Consider the following 16,575-nt stretch of genomic DNA (forward strand, 5'->3'; position numbering starts at 1 on the left):
AACAAACTTGAGCTTTGTGGTCCACTGGTGGATGGCTACCTTTTAGAAATTGGATAGCAGATTGCTTCGAAACTAAGTCGCTCAAAAGCAACATCATTGGTAGGCCCAGTTGTCATCTTCATTCCGTGGCAGATATTTCGTCACATAACAGTTTTGTTCAGGGGCTATAGTGGAGAAGTGAAATTTAATGAAAGAAAATCAAAAATTACTTCGACACTATCTTGTATACAAGCAGTAGAGAAAGTGTTTTCGCCGGCGAGATTCGAAGGCCAGGATGTTCTTAGAAAAAGACATTTCAGTCAACAACCGAAATCAAAGGGAAAGCTGTCGTCTGTTTACAAAGGCAGGTCAGCCGTTGTTGTTTCTAAAAACACTCCTTTTGTTGTTGAATACAACCTCAAAAGTCAGAAGGCTATGGTGACATTTTATATTCAACGGTACACGGCAGATGATTTTGTTTTCGACAAAAGCTTACAAAGTCTCATGAATAAACAAGGTAATATTAATTAATATTGTGAGGTTAGTGTTGATCAAAGAAACACGAGTTTGTAGCTTTTTTTTCAAACATACATTAGTTACACGTCTGTGTCAACATGGTCTCATGTTGAAATTTTCTAGACACTGTATTTCCTGTAAATATATTTAGCATTCCATCTGGTGTGTAAAATATATTATCTTAAATTTTATTACAACTTCAATGATAAATAATCTTAGGTGACATTGCAGTTAAAATTTACCTGGTTAAAAAATAAACTTATGCAAACTTTATAAATGGTAATAAAATATGATTATGGAGCTTTCTGGTGATACATTGACAGTGAAAAGTCTTATTCTATATAGTCTCACTTGCTAATGTACCCTCAAGGCGTCTAATAAGAACATCTTTGTTTCCACTAGTGCTTAATTGCCTACTTTGCAACTCCATTTTTAGGTCACTTACTTTCTTATTTCTAGGGTTTAGATTACGGCTATTTGTAGCTGGACCAACAGGCTGTTTGCTGCATAAGTGAACACTTTTATGAGCCTCGTATGTTACAGTATCAGGAAATCTCTCATTACATACAGAGCATAGGACTGGTTTTAATGATGAAAGTACTTCAGGTATTAGTTGCTGTCCCTCTGCACACTGGACAGTCACCCTGGCATCTACACATACCTCACATATATAATCATTAATTTCCTTTTCTCTTCCACAATTGCAAACGTTGCTTGAATTAAGCTGAGAAGGAAGCCGAGACTTAAAATGAGAAGTATAAGAACTTGGCATTGGTTGATGTTCTGGCAAATGAAATGCTCTTACATAATTAGCTCTCATGACTTGCCACCATTTCCCTTTTTCAGTTGCTTTATTGGATCTGTTTGTCAAATCCAAGTCATTTTTAACCCCTGAATGTTTAGCCTCTTTTGCCTGTAATGATATTATACCATAATCCACTTTGTAACTTTCATACAGTTTAGTTGCATGATATGGTATGGCATACCCTACTGTCCACACAGTTACATTAACATCTGATGAAAAAAATAATGCATATAAATTAAAATAGAGTGTACAAAATTCTGTGAGCTCACCAAGGTAGGAAGGGCTAACTTCAATTTTGTTAAAAAGAGCCCCAGCATTCCTAAGGAATTGTGCAATTTTTCCTAATGCTAATCTTTCTAGTTTCTGGGCTGGGGATTCATCTTAATGGTTTGGTAAAATTTGGTAAAAACACCTCTTTGTGCTGCTACCCTGTATATGATATTTAAAACGTGCTGCCATGCATTAATTTCACAGTGGATAGGCTCTGGGCGCTGCCGCTCTGCAAAAATTCCAGTTCGGGGGGTGCCTAACTGGCGAATCCCATTCTCTGCCATGAACTGTAGTTTTCTAGAGTGGCGATTTTTTTCACTCAGGGAAGATGGCAGGGAAATCATAAACTCATTTACCCTCTTAACATGGGAATTTCTGACCTCCAGAGTATAAGGTTTGAATAAATCTTCCTCCCCCATCCCAATAGTGGCACCCATAGTACACATATTTCCTTTGCTTACGTTAGCATAAGGAGATGGGTAAGTGGCAGCTTGATTTAACTCATTGTTAGCCCAGCTTTGCCAGCTCATATCAGCACTGGGCTGAAACTCTACAGTACACTGCTTGTTAGAAACAACAAATACATTACCCTCTAACATTTCCATTTCATCAGTGTGTTGCTTCCAGATACTTTGTAACACCTCCTCTTTCTCCCCCCGACTGACACAATGTAAAATGTACTGGAAATCCCTGCTTCTCACCCTGTCCCCAAAATTCCATGATGTTAGGCTGCCAATTGACATGGTTAGCTGACTTGACTCAGGGGCCCCGTCATCAGAAAATTGCATGATGAAATGATTTATGTTGTCGTTAAACCAAATAAGCTTACGGAATAAATAGGGAAGTCTAAGGTGCAGATCAATTATCATAAAAACCAACCCAGTTATTGTTCTGGAACACCCGGTGCATTGGGAATTTGATTAACATGACCAATGTCAAGACTTCTCACAAAATTCTCCACCCGTTTGTCAGAAATAGCTATATTTGGCACCCTTAAGTCCAAACCTAAACATTTTATGTTACGGGGTACCCATAGATCAGAGTTTGGATCAAAAACTGAAGACTGAGTTTTTCAGACAAGGGCATACTTTCTGCGAGACAGAAAGTTCTGGTACTTCATAAAAACAGCTTGTTTCAAAGCCTCATCGGAATTTTGATACCCTTTCATTGTCTTGTCAAACAGACCCTGGAGATATTTCCCTCGTTTAAGTCCAGAAATCAGTGTGTCCATGGTTGATTGTCAGCAGTAGATGAAATACAATCCCAAGCCCCATATATTGACCCTTCCTTTCCCCCATGAATAAATTCTAATACATTTTTTGTCTCCTGTCTTCGTCTGTACTTAGTGCTGGAATTGACATTTGTAATCATATCATAAGTTGTACTGGCATTTTTTCTCCTAGCTACTGAAAAGCCTTTTTGTTCAAGCAGAGATTTAAATTTGTGATATTGCTCATTTAATTGTGTTACTTTTTCCTCTTGTTGCTTTATTTGATCTTCCTTTTCTTCCACACTCTTTTGAAGGCTTTGTAGCTCTTCTTCTACTGCATCTTTCTGAGCAACAGAAGTTTGTATTTGTCCCTCTTAAAAAAAACCAAAAAAAACAAACAGAGAAATTAGATCTCAACATTTTTTGCAATCACATGTAAATAAAATACTAAAGGAACAGAATGTTGTACATACATAACTTAATTTTCCGTTCGAACTTCAGAGTAGCATGGTGGTAAAAATGAAATCTTTTGCACGTTTCGAAAACACTCAAAGTTATAGTATTACCATATTCATCCAGCCGAGCCTTTTTCGCTTCAATGTCCTGTGATAACCTTTTGTTTTGTTCTTGTAACTCTCCTTTTCTTTTCAAAGCTACATGTGAAGATGAACTCTTCCAGAATGCGTGAAAAGTTCTACTAGAATCACAGCGTCCTTGGTGAGAATTAGGCTTACTGCATTTTCTGCTTTTTCCGCACAGAGGTTTTCGACTGCAAAGTGAGCAAGAAATTTAAGTTATTCAACATAACCACACAAACGCGAATTCGACGTTCAGAATTGCTTTGCTTACCTATCGTCCCGTTTATCCCCTGAAAAATTACTGGCCATACGAAGATTCTTCCTCAAATGGTCTTTTCACTGCCGTAATTACACACAATGATTGGCGATCTGTAGAGAATCCAATATGGCTGCCAGCAAGAAGCATCGAGCGCTCGATAAAATCGGGGTTTAAAATGTACAAATTTACGGTTTCCACCATTGAAAATACAAACAAACGGAGTCTACATATAACGATAAAGCTTTTTTATTTGTGATAGGTAGGATACAACGAGAATAGAAAATTACCCAGGATGAATTTCCCCCTCACAACGCACCAAATTCACATTCTTAAACGATTTCACCTCGAAAACACAATCCTAAGGGGGGGTCCCGAAATCAAAAAGATACTTTAGTATGAGAAGAATATACCTACCCCTGAAAGTAACGATTTTGACCTTTTTAGCTAGCGTTTAAACCAGGAATTTGTCTCAGAAGGGGACTGAGTAAAACTCGCTTTTCGTTACCAAACGGAAGCGTATGCAAGCTTTACTATTAGAAAGCCATAACTGGAATGTTGGGCAACTGTGTAAGATGCAAATGTATTCATATTGTTTATTGTATTGCCGAGAAGCGAATTTCAATATCTCCACCGCTACTGAGCCATCGAACGCGAAAACAACAAAGGCCTGTTGGATCACGTGACGAGAGGGACGCTATGGGAGGAAATCGCATAGCAACGAACCACTGTGATTTGGAGAGAGGAGGTAAGTAGAAGTGGTCACCCCACTCGCATGGTGATTATCGTTTCCACGCTTTTAGAAAGTACTAAAAGTTGTTTTCGGTATTTCACGTAGTTAGAAATTCCTCTTGTACGCACTGTTAGCTTTAATTACTTTTAAGATATCAGTGACTTTATACTTTATATTAATATCATATATGGGGCATTAACATGGGGCATTAACATGGGGCATTGTGCTAAGGCTGAAGGTGGTCTTTTTACACCAGTATAATCAATATTTCAGAGAGGACGAACGAGTTAACCCCAGCAGAACTGCCAGATCAGCCTCCTGGTGGCACTGAGCAGAATTCACTGGAACTGCCAGAACAGCCTCCTCTTGGTACTGAACAGGCTTCAATAAGTCTTGGCGAAGCAGCTGCCAATAAAGAGTGAGTTTCTTAGCCATGTTAAAATTACCCGTGGAGGTTGATTATTTAGGAGGCGCTGAAGAGTTTCTCAAGTGCGTCTAAGGGAATGAAACGCCAATCCTGTATCGTTTTCTATGGACTAACCGTGTGTACACCCATTATACGCTGCTGCTGCCGTCATACACTAATTTACAGTTGATTGTAACATCATGAAAATTGCATGAAAACTTCTCCCATCCCGCTAAAAGCCCCCTCAAATAGTTGTTCCTTGCTATCTGCCTAGGGAACCTGTCCCACACGAGGAGCATATGAGAAATGCATCAGAGGAAACATTACAAGCTATGTAAGTACTAATTGATAGAGTTATGCTTGGTACATTCTGCTTGATTGTCTTTTCCGTAACCTACAGTGTAGTTGGTGTTAGTGTGTATGAACGTTTGTTGTGATATCGTTTTAAGGGAAGGAACGTGGAAATTAGGCGTCCGTCCAATGATATAATGTGCTAAGCACAACCTTTTATGTGCAGAGATCCGTTAGTTGATTTTACTACTTTGACTTTGGCTCTCAACTATTCGTGTAAGAAGCTAAATACAATCGGGCCGACTGCTCGTTAGTTGACCGGTTTAACGCATGTGTTACCGCATACTTTTGGGAATTATTTAAATTTCACGGGCGTTACGCCTCTTTGATCATTTCAAATTTATTTCAGGGCTACTTGTAACGAGCCTGTTACAGTCTTAGGGGAGTTCAGGCGAAGGTTACAGCGAGGGCGAATGCTTGACCTTCAAAACGACTCTGAACTGTGTGAGGGAAAGACCACGGAGATATTTGTCTCTCGTTACCGCCTCTTCGATGTTGCAATGGAAAAGATATTGAGGGATGATCCGCCAGCGATTGATTTCAGTGTCCCTTTAGAGGTGATCTTCACCGGCGAGGGCTCTCAAGATTATGGTGGTCCAAGGGAATTTTTGGGCATGGTGATGCGCGAAATACATGACAAGCTCTTCAAGGAAGAAGGAGAAGGCTACGTTTTTTTTTGAGAAAAAAAGAAGCATTGGACAGGAAACAGTCTTATGGAGCTGGCCTCTTTTTTGGTAAATATGCAAAGCCTATTTAGACACCTACGTAATTTTCACTTGAACACACAAGAATTTAAATTTACCTTTTTATTGCAGGTTTCAGTTTGTTGCAAGGTGGTCCTTTGCTTACTTTCCTTGCTGAAGACCAGCTTGAGCGCCGGAATCTTCACAAAAGATGATTTGACTAATCTGGGGGAAGCGGAAACCCAATTTCGGGTAGGACTCGAGAGATTCAGACTCGTTTAGGTAAGCTTTCACGGTGCCCGGTTGTAACTGACGGTCTTCACTCTTTACTTAGGCAAGAAAACCAAATTCAATTATGACTACAGTCTCTAACAATTTTACATAGATTCCATGAATCTTTATTTTCTATTAATCTGTTAGCTCCTTCATGGGAAACCGAGCCTTTCATTCCTCTTCAGAAAGACAGCAGTGCTGCCTATGACATACCCCAAACTGGTGAAACTGCTGGACCCTATTTTTTCCGACGAAGCGACTAATCGAAGACAGCGGGAAGAAAAAACATACAGACTCTTCCTGAATTACTTGAAAGAGGTGTAAGGTAACTGTCGTTTCTTTTGTCTGGTCTAAGAAACATCATCGCTGGCTAGACAAATGTAACTTTGCTTTATGCCAATCGAAATTTCCACAGAGCGCGTAAAAAAGAATTGGGATTTAGAGCTTTATGAGTGCACTGCTAATTTTTGTGTTTTTCTCTTTTTAGCTGGAAGAAGGTTAGATGGCAATATATCTCTCCATAGTATTTTAAAGTTCGTCACTGGATGCGAGAACGAGCCTGTTCTGGGTTTCCAAATGAAGCCCACTATTTGTTTTGATACGAACATGCCATCTTGCCTTCCTATGGGCAACACTTGTATTGGCAGGCTGACTTTGCCGATAGGTGAGAATGTATCAATGACCAAGGAAGAAGTGTTCTCTTTCTTTGACTACGCATTCGCAAATGATTACTTTGGCCGTCTCCAATTAAAACTACTGATTTCTGATTGACTCTCTTTGACAAGGTGTTTTTTTTATTTATAAGTTGAATTTAGTTTACAGCAGCACTGTAGAGGCGAAAATTCTGAAATGGGCCTGAGATTAACGAAATGAAAATACATTGAAAAGAGCAAAGTTTATGTGTTAATGATGCCAAATACTCATCCAACTCGATACAAAAGAAAAGCGAGGGACGTTTATTGCGCAATTTTTAAAGCCGTTACGTTTCAACCTATTATACTGTTTAAAAGTCCCAATTGATACATTTCCCATGGATCTTCGCCTTGGACTTCTGACATGCTTGCCTCAAAAATCGTAAACGAATCAGCATCTAACGGACACCGTGTTAGGGGGACAACAACCTCATTCTGTAGTGTATCATCTGTGCTGTCATGAAAGTAAGCCGTAGGATCCACACTGTATCCCTCCAAGTCCTTCTGAAATATAGTTGAAAGGAGATTTAAATACCGCAAAACACTGGTTATGACTGCCTTAAATTAACTTTGCAAGCAAGGAATCTTGGCATCGTTTCGATCATCATCTGTATTTAAATTGAAGGGGTGGTTAATTAAAACTCAATATTTAGTGCAGGCCACTTGAGATTGTTCACCTGTGTGGCTTTAATGCCTGGGGAACTGTGTCTGTCATATGCATTATTGCGTTTACCTGAATAAGGCTTTGAAAGTATTCGGATGCCACAATACCACTTTCTTCCGCAATTTCTTGCATCCCTAGTATGAACAGTAGTAAAGGACTTTTGTTTCCTGCAGTACGTATTTTGCGATTATTCCAGGATAGCACAAATTTTGAAAGGACCTCGTTGATTATTGAGAGATAAGTGAAGTGAAGGCAAAATAGATGCCCTTCGTTGTCAAGATCGAGCTGACCGCATGCTTCGAGAGAAAGGAAAAGGTCGTAAAATGAGGACAGGACTAACTTGTACACATCACGCCAGAGTCTTTCTATACGCGAGTTGTGCTCACTTCGTCCGGTGATGTAACTCCCTCTTCTGGGCCCTCTCGCTATATGGCTCAACATGTAGTGTGCCACGTCTCTGTTTTCAACTCCCATGTCGCCCCTGACTCGTGATGGCAATTCCCATTCAGGAAACCGCACCCTAAAAGAGACGCAAGACTGTGTCAGACGTGTCATTCGTATCGCACCTAAGGTAAACGACGGAGCGACTGTAACCGTCAATACAGTCGTGAACCACGAATCGCCATCTACGAAGAGAAGGAATAGAGTGGCAAACCGAAAGTATATGTTGATAACTTGTGAAGGGGAGAGGGGGGGGGAGGTTGCTCCTAAAACAAATGGTGCAAAGTTATTGACACCTGAATTATAACAACAAATATGTCATCAAAATAGTGAGATAGGTGACAGCTACCGTATCAGTTTGTGATTCCCGTCCATATGCCAGAGTGCCAGTGGGGAAAGTACGTTATACACGTGTCTACGGATGGCATTCATAGACCTTAGCCTCCTACCAATGTGATCGACTCTCTTTATGGCACTCCTTAGTCTCCACCTCTGCACACGTGCACCTTGGGAAACAAGGTAACCCTCGATTGTTTGCAACCTGTCAACAAAAATAATAGTTTTAATTTCAAGCACCCTGTGACACAGTAGTGAAGCCAATGCCACTTGTCGGTGCTTTCTTGAATTCTCTGTTTAAAGGATACAAAGTGTGTTTCTGATATGCAAACGTTTGTGTTAACACTGCGGCGGGGCTTAAAAGCTCTTGCCTGTAAGTTGATTACGTTTTTAATGGAAGTTTTCTTTGCTTACCCTAAAGGCAAGAAGAGAAACGTCACAAGTCACGCAACTCTAGTCAATGTATCTAGTTTGTACCGAACTCAGTCTGTAGCAATAATAATAATAATAATAATGATAATCGCAAAAATTAATAGTTGAGGTAAAGAATGTAAAAATAGATAAAAATATAAATAAATACGTCTACTGAAACAAACGACGAAACAGCCAGGTGTCCTGTCAATTGTCTGAATTATGCAATAGTTTTTATAGAGCAAGTTGCGACCGTAACAGATCGAACGGTAAAACTCGACCTAGATTTGGACAATTACGTACAACTACGCGCATTACGGTGTCCGCATTAGCCTTCCTTAATACGTGATGACTACGGAATGGGAAAGAGCGCAGGGAAGATAGGTATGTATGCGCGCTAAACCAACTCAGTAAAAAATATTACTCTGGCAAACACTATTTTTAGAACGCGAAAAAAACCTTTAACTGATTCCGATCCAGACATGTAATTTACCTTTGATCGACAAAATAAAAATAGATCTTACTTTTACTATCACTGCACTCAGGAAAAATTACTAAACAAAGCAATATAATGTACACTTCTTTAAAATAATAAATATAAACAGTCTTCTCTCAGCTTACTCTTATCGTCCGGCACACCAATTAAAGCATTCCGATATCACTTTGATTGAAAAATGTCAAAACAGATCAAGGATATCAGTTTTCGTACCATGGCGTCCAGGGCACACACAAATTCAACTTCTCATGTACTCCTCCAGTGTTCAAAGAGCCGTTGAAGTTGAACCCTCGTTGAAAAGTAAGCGTGAGTCAGAGAAAGAAAAGAGAGCTCGACAGTCGACATTTAATGCACGTCATAACACTACTTAATACTATACACATATTCAGGCCCACCAACACGTGCAAACTGTGGTAAACCGGGAGGCTGGCAAACCGTGGTGGAATTCAGTCTTGTTGCTATTTTAATTGACGCTTTCATGAACGACAACGAATAAATACAATATCGGCGGGGAAAAAAGAGGAGAGACTTACCGAATTGGCTCTGCTTTACGGCAAAGCTAAGTGAAGACTATTCAATACAGCGACTACGCCATGTGATGGTTTCGCGGCAGTCTTCACATTCGATGACGTCATGCCCCCAGCAGATCGCTGATCCGGTTTCTGTTTTTGGTGGTTTCGGCGAGATAGCCTTGGCGGCCGTCACCACCAAAAATACAAGGATGTCATATAGATCAGCAATTCAAAGATGGTTTAAGGATCAGCTGCAGGATAGCATAGCTAATAAGGGAATGGCATGGCCTTCACGTCACGCTACAAGCAAGCTCGACGATTCGCTACAACATCGAAAGATTTTAAGTAATACTAAGCAATTTAATGTTCAGATAGAGCGTCTCATGTTCTGCAAAGCTATTCGACCTAACGCTACACTATTTGTGTTTATGCTGTACCATTCTACATTACGCTAAGCCATTTCACGCAACGCTACACCATTTTTGTGTACACTGTACCATGCGACATTACGCTAAGCCACTTGACGCAACGCTACACTGTTTGCATGTACGCTGTACCATTCGACATTACGCTGAGCCAATTCCACGCAGCGCGGCACCACATGTGTGTACGCTGTACCATTCTACATTAAGCTGAGCCATTTCACGCAACGCTACACCGTTTGTGCGTGCGCTGTGCTACTCGACGTTAATCTGAGCCATTTCACGCAACGCTACACCGTTTGAGTACTGTATTGCACATGAGTGCTAAGCTATTCTTAATTGATTTACTCCATTTCACAATTATATGTTCCAACTCGACATGGGCAACTAGACCGTTTATCATTTGGCTAAATTATCCATTTTTAGGGTGTTCTGTTTCACGTGGGAAAACTAAACCGTCTATAATTTGGCCATGCCATTCCTTTATGAGCTATTCTATCCTGCAGCTGATCCTTACACCGTTTTTGTATTTGCTGATCTATTTGACATCCTTGTATTTTTGGTGGTGACGGCCGCCCATAGTTTTCATTAGTTAGTGGTTGGATGATTTTAAATTTTATGTCAATGTTTGACAATAATATTAACAGAAAAATATTCAGTTTTTTGTTGTGGGCTTTCAACTGAAACAAAGGCATCATTTCACTTTTACGTTTTAGAATGTACTTATGAACTGTGACTGTATCTTGTCAAGGTCACATTTTGTTTCCCTTTGAACTGGAAAGCATACTACTTGTTTATACGGAATCTGCTTGCTCATAAAAGATGGAAGCTGGAACCTTAAGTGGAATCTTTTTAGGAGATCACAGTTAAATCTTATCCAAAAAATATTTACTTATTATTTAGCTGAACTTTAGAAATACAGTCGAACGTTCTTATTACCACAATTTTCTTTAAAGCAATTAGGAATTTCTCCTGTGGAAAGATACCTACTATTTCTAATACGAAGATCCCTTTACTTTTTGATGTAGGGATCACTGTAAATGCCTGTGTGCGATATTTTTATAAGTACACATTCCTTGTTATTTGTGCAATAGCAATTGTTTGTTGCCCCTCCAGCTCAAGTTTAGTTGTAGCAAACCTGGAAAATACCCTCTGAATTGGCAAAAACGATGCTGTCCCCTCCTGGAAGGCATTTATTTTTGTAGATTTAATTGGGTTTGCAAAATAAGATTCCTTATGGGCTAAAAAACCATCTTAAACAAGCAAAGTAGTGCGTGACATGTTCCTCTCCTAGCTTGAATGAATGTGTAAAATAATACTGAACGATGCCTGGAGATAAAAAACGCGTCTTGAAGGACTTTTTCATTCTTTGCTGGCCAAAATACTAGTATCCTCTTGTTTGTATTTTGGACCCATACGTAGGTAACCATATTTTAAACGAGCCAAATTTATATATAGTTTCTGTGAGTTAACTTGCTTCAATTCGCCCCTCAAAGTACAACACTCTGTAGACGGCGGTCAGTAATTTCAAATCAACGGTATCAAAAGAAACAAGCTTGTAACATGGCGAAACATTAATCTCCGATTTATTCAACAAGTTTATTCCACGTAGTGGCACATTTGTTGCAATATAAGAAAATTCATAGATCGTAAGCCAGTCGGAAGGTGAAACATCAGGTGAACGAAATTTAAAATCTCCTTTAAACTGGTTTTGTAGTTTCATGTCCTTTGGGAATCTTAGTATGAATTTTCTCATGATTTGGAGTTCGACAGATCTCTTGTTTGTTGTTATACTGCCTAGTATTCCACTAAATCGTTCAAAGCTAAAACACCAAAAGCTAGTAACTGGTCCGTGGTCGAGAATAACCTCTTTCAAATGGTTGTGCATGTGCATATTTGGGGTAATGGCATCTTTTCCATATAGAGTCTCCACTGACTTGCAAAATTGAAGAATCAATCCGTCGACAATGTCAAGTTCTGTTTTTGTAGTAGCAGACTTGCAAAAAATATCTACATACAAACACAAATGTCTGCCCGCACCGGAAATGTTCCTCTGGTAGAATACTTTGAAGGCAGAAATCAGAATAAATGAGTGTCCAGTTCTTCCACTGCTCTGCTGCATATGAACCACAATTCCTCGTTATCCTCATCGGTAATCGTCCAATGTCACTAGGAACCTCAAATGATTTTATTCTTTCCTCGATTTCGTTCAGTTGGCTGGGCGAAAAAAGTTTTGAGTATGTCCATAGTTTGAACATTCTTTTGACAGTTCCGAGAAAGAGTTTGTGCATAGGATCAACCGTGCAAAATCTAATAACATCAAGGTAATCGAGTCGCAGTAAAATGCTATATTAGGTGATTCCACTTTGTTGCCCCAGCAAATTTCGTCGCGCTTTTGTTTTGCACTGAGTAATGGCTATTCGACGATATTCTTCATTTGTGCGAGGTTTCCATAAGCTTCTTTTGAATTCAGAGTAATCTCTTTTTCCCCAAAACCACCTTAAAAATTCAACGTGCCAAGTTGAGCTGAATGCCCCTTGAATCCACAGATCTTTCTCGTCGTAGGAACGTCAGTATATACACACAAAACGGCATCACGAAACATTAGAGCAAATCTACTAAGGCTAGCTTTGATCTTGACCCCTTTCCACAAGGCTTTCAACTCATCCACAGCTGGCTCAAGAAATTTATTTCAATCTTTGGGTTCTCTGCTCAATGAAGGAACAACGCCTACAAAAACGATATTCTCCCATTTGAACCGTTCAGACCTAGGTAGATTTAAAATTGCCAAGTAAAACACTCCGACGGAATAATCCTTACAGTGTTCATCGGCTGGAAAAAGTGAAAGGTCAATATAAACCCATAATTTCGTGGTTTACTCAAGAAAGGGGAATCACTGACGTTCTGGAATTCTTTCCATAGATTTCCATCAAAAAAAAAAGCTAAGGTATTTGATCCCACTTTTCGTTTTCTCCACACTTCGCAATTTATGGGAAAGTCTTTTCTCAAGACCAACTTCTCCAGTTCGTCTATGATGCTGTTGCTGCAGTAGTACTTGGTGGGGTAGAAGCAAGTTTTTCCATTATGAAGAGTAACCTTTGTCACGAGTGGCAGTACAAGTTAGTTTTCTTCCTCTGGAGTAATGAGTGTCGCCACATTTTTTTGCCACCTGTCGATTGTTTATCATCGAAATTCAGGAGTCGTATATACAGTTTTGTACACTTTGGACAAACCACAATCTTATTGAAATCATCTCTATCAACATTTAAGAATTGCCTCAAAAGGTAAAAGGATCCAGAAAGGCTCATCATTAATTTCTCAAAAGCCTCATCGGAAATTTCTAAGCCAAGAACCCCTGGCCACGAGACAAAGAAATTGAGCAACCAAGCGAGACCATTATCGCTCTAGGGCCCATTTGTTCGAAGGCCGACTAGCGCTAACTCAGGAGTAAATTGTAATCCAGGTTTCTTTATTCCTTTGTTCAAAAACCTTTTAGAGACAATTTTCCCTATTCTCGTTAGAACATCCAGTGATTAAATTGCAAGCAAAAAGATTTGAACTGCATTTTCTTTTAAAGCTTTCAGACCTGAAATCAAATTTCAGACTAACTCTGGGTTATCTATAACAACCCAGGCCAGGTGGCAAGTCGCCTACCAGATTAGCAGAAAATCAACGAACCAAAAAATTAATGAATTTTGGCGGCCTTGAGCTTCCGGAAGACAAAATTTGCTATTCCTGGCCTATGCAAGTGTTGGCTAATTTGTCATGCATTTCCTATTGACAGTTCAGATTACAATAAGACTATCTTTAGTGTGTCAATTAATGATGTCAAAACAGCGGGACTTATTTAATTCTCACCATAAAGTTAAATTAAATGTATATTGATTAAACACCCTCTTTTGTGCAAAAAAAAGAGACTACTTAAAGGATGCTGAAAAAATTGCATTATTAAATTTCAACGTATGTTCAAGTAAAGATTCATGAAAGATAATTGTTAGCTTTTGGACTTTTCGGTTTACAACGAAAGACGCCTAAAGCTTAAGTCAACCTTTAAGGATGCTTTAGGTTTTGCCTAAAGGCACCGAATAAGAGCATTCGTTATGTGATATTTGTTGAAAGTAAATATCGTGTCAAAACTGTCTTAAACCACTAGTCAGGGCCGTAGCCAGACTTCAGAACAAGACGAGGTAAGTTTCGGGCGCCGAAGGCGCGAGTCACTAGGGGGGTCTGGGGTCATGCTCCCCCCAGAAAATTTTGAAACCTAGAGGCTCAGAAATGCTCTTTCAAGCATTTCCCGTGGCATTTTTCTTCAAAAAAATCAATCTTGGAACCAAAATCAAGACGAGGCAATTGTATTGAGTATTATACAGAGTGAATATCTTTCTCATGTAAACTTATATATTCGCTCTGTTGTATATCCTTATTACCCAAACTTCGATATATATTTATTTCATTAAAAGGCTCGCTAATTAGATTAACTTTATGAATACGTAAGCAATTTAAGCAATTTTGTGCTGTCGTGTTCCAGATGCGCAATGTGTATGAAGATTCGACTTGTTTGTCAGTTCTAGGTCTGGGAGAAAGGAAACATATTTTCTTGTCGCTGATTCCAAGAAGTGCACTCTTGAACATCATTACAATGAACTCTACTGTTACAGTGAACTCCTCTGACGGTAAGTCGAATCTCAAATATTTTGCGGAATTGAAAAAGGGCTTTAAAAGAGAGCAGAAAATTATCTAGGTTGTTATGTGAACAGTTTTATTTTTCGTTATTCAGCTATCGTCTGCTCAGTTTTACTGTTTTTACAAGACTGACATAGCTGCTCTTTCCGTTTAGTTCAACTCTTGTCGTTCAAATCTTGTCTGTCTTTAACGTGTTTGACGAGATTATGAAGCATATTTTTGGCAAAATGAACAATTTATTGTATGGTTTATACTAGAAAGGAGGGGTTCATCGGAGACATTCAAGGGTATGTTATGTCCTAAGGAACACTGTTGGCATGCGGTCACCTGTTACTCCGAGTGTAACTAGTTTGAACCACAACTTGAAAGCTCTTACGGTTTGGGTACGGTAATAGCGCCTCAACTCCAAGGGTCTCGGCAAATCTTTAGGCTGGAACTCACGGCCTTTAATTCCATTTCATTTTACAAGACCTTCGAATGAGGATCAGAGCGTAAATTAAAAATTTCGGGGATATACGGGCTTCTAAAGCGAATTTACAGCATATGAAATGATGAATAATCAACGGGCGCGTTGCGTTGTAGAATCATTGTTTGGCAGTGACAAAATGCCCGGCACGGTCTGAAATAGACTAAAAGAATAAATTTTCACGCAATCTCCGCAGAAGGGTTCTGTCAAAAATTTTTAAGAATATCAAATGTTTGCAAAGGAATGTCAAGCGATTCCAAAAATTTCTTTGGTTTTTTTAGTGATCAAATTCTCCGAGGTTGAGCAGACTTTAATATCGCTCGGTTGTCGACAACTTAGAAATTCTACGCTTCTGATCAGACTGCCGGGCACGGTCTCAAATGGACCAAATGCCCGGCAGCCAGAAATGCCTCTGAAAGGCGGGTTCCTTCAAACTTCTTGAGAGTATCAGATGTTTGTTAAGAAATGTAAAGCGATTTTTTTTTAGTGGATAAATTATCCGAGTTTGTGCATACTACAATATCGCTCGATTGTCGCCACTTTGCAATTCTACGCTTCTGATCAGACGGCCGGGCACGGTCTCAAATGGACTAAATGCCCGGCAGTCAGAAATTTGAATAAAAATGCCACTGAAAGGTTTCTTCAAACCTCTAAAGAGTATCAGATGTTTACCTAGAAATGTCAAGCGATGCTAAAAATTGAGTTGGTTTTTCAGTGATGAACATGTGATAAAACTTAGGAGATCAGCCTAGTTTCGTAGAATACGTTGTCTTCGTGACAACTGTGGCGTGACAGCAAGGGTCAGTACGTTAGAACACCTTCAGGTTCCGTAAAAACTGGCGGGAAACAGTACAAAAAAACCTCAACTAAACCTATTGATAATACAGTATTCGATGTTTGTTTAGATTTCCCAAGTGATTCTAAAATTATTTAGTGGACAAACTTTTCGAGCTGATCGAACCACAAAATCGCTCGATTTGTCGACTCTTGAAGACTTGCCGGGGGTGTCCTAAAGGATATGGACCCCCCCTCCGCTAGCGGATTTGGACCCCACTCCGCGGATTTGGACCCCCCAACAAAACTGAGTGAAAGCATATATCCTTAACGTTCTTTAACAAATAGAGAAGCCTTGACTGTGCTCTGTTCTGTTGTAAAGCACGCAGGAAGCGGTTAAAGCACGAAAGAAGTGTAGGGAGAAACACTCGACTACGTCTGGTGTTTCTCCCCACTTCTTGAGTGTGGCTCTGCATTGTTTGCAGACCGCCAGGCTCTAGACGTCTTTGTAAATGTTATGGGGTAATTTGGATCCCTCGACAGTTAATAATCGTTAAAATTAGAAAAAAGATTGAGTTCAATGTAATAGTCTCCGCTTTTGTTAAGACGTAGACATAA

The 16,575-nt window shown here is 39.6% G+C and overlaps 3 pseudogenes across 2 annotated transcripts; 1 reads left to right on the forward strand and 2 right to left on the reverse strand.

Annotated features, from left to right (window-relative positions):
* Positions 1–417: 417 nt before the first annotated feature.
* On the reverse strand, positions 418–3,682 carry LOC149045150 (uncharacterized; annotated as a pseudogene). Its single transcript, XR_016187085.1, has 3 exons — positions 3,630–3,682; positions 3,347–3,549; positions 418–3,153 (listed from the first exon to the last, which is right to left on the reverse strand). The product of XR_016187085.1 is annotated as an uncharacterized LOC149045150 (transcript).
* A 631-nt stretch (positions 3,683–4,313) lies between these two features.
* Positions 4,314–6,951, forward strand: LOC149045151 (uncharacterized; annotated as a pseudogene). The gene is made up of 6 exons (XR_016186470.1): positions 4,314–4,362; positions 4,621–4,765; positions 5,028–5,087; positions 5,454–5,838; positions 5,920–6,069; positions 6,208–6,951. The product of XR_016186470.1 is annotated as an uncharacterized LOC149045151 (transcript).
* Positions 6,952–11,045: 4,094 nt separating this feature from the next.
* On the reverse strand, positions 11,046–12,385 carry LOC149045152 (uncharacterized; annotated as a pseudogene).
* Positions 12,386–16,575: the final 4,190 nt, after the last annotated feature.

Source organism: Pocillopora damicornis, chromosome 5 (assembly GCF_964200805.1).
Source record: "Pocillopora damicornis chromosome 5, jaPocDami1.2, whole genome shotgun sequence".
NCBI classification, from domain to species: Eukaryota; Metazoa; Cnidaria; class Anthozoa; order Scleractinia; family Pocilloporidae; genus Pocillopora; species Pocillopora damicornis.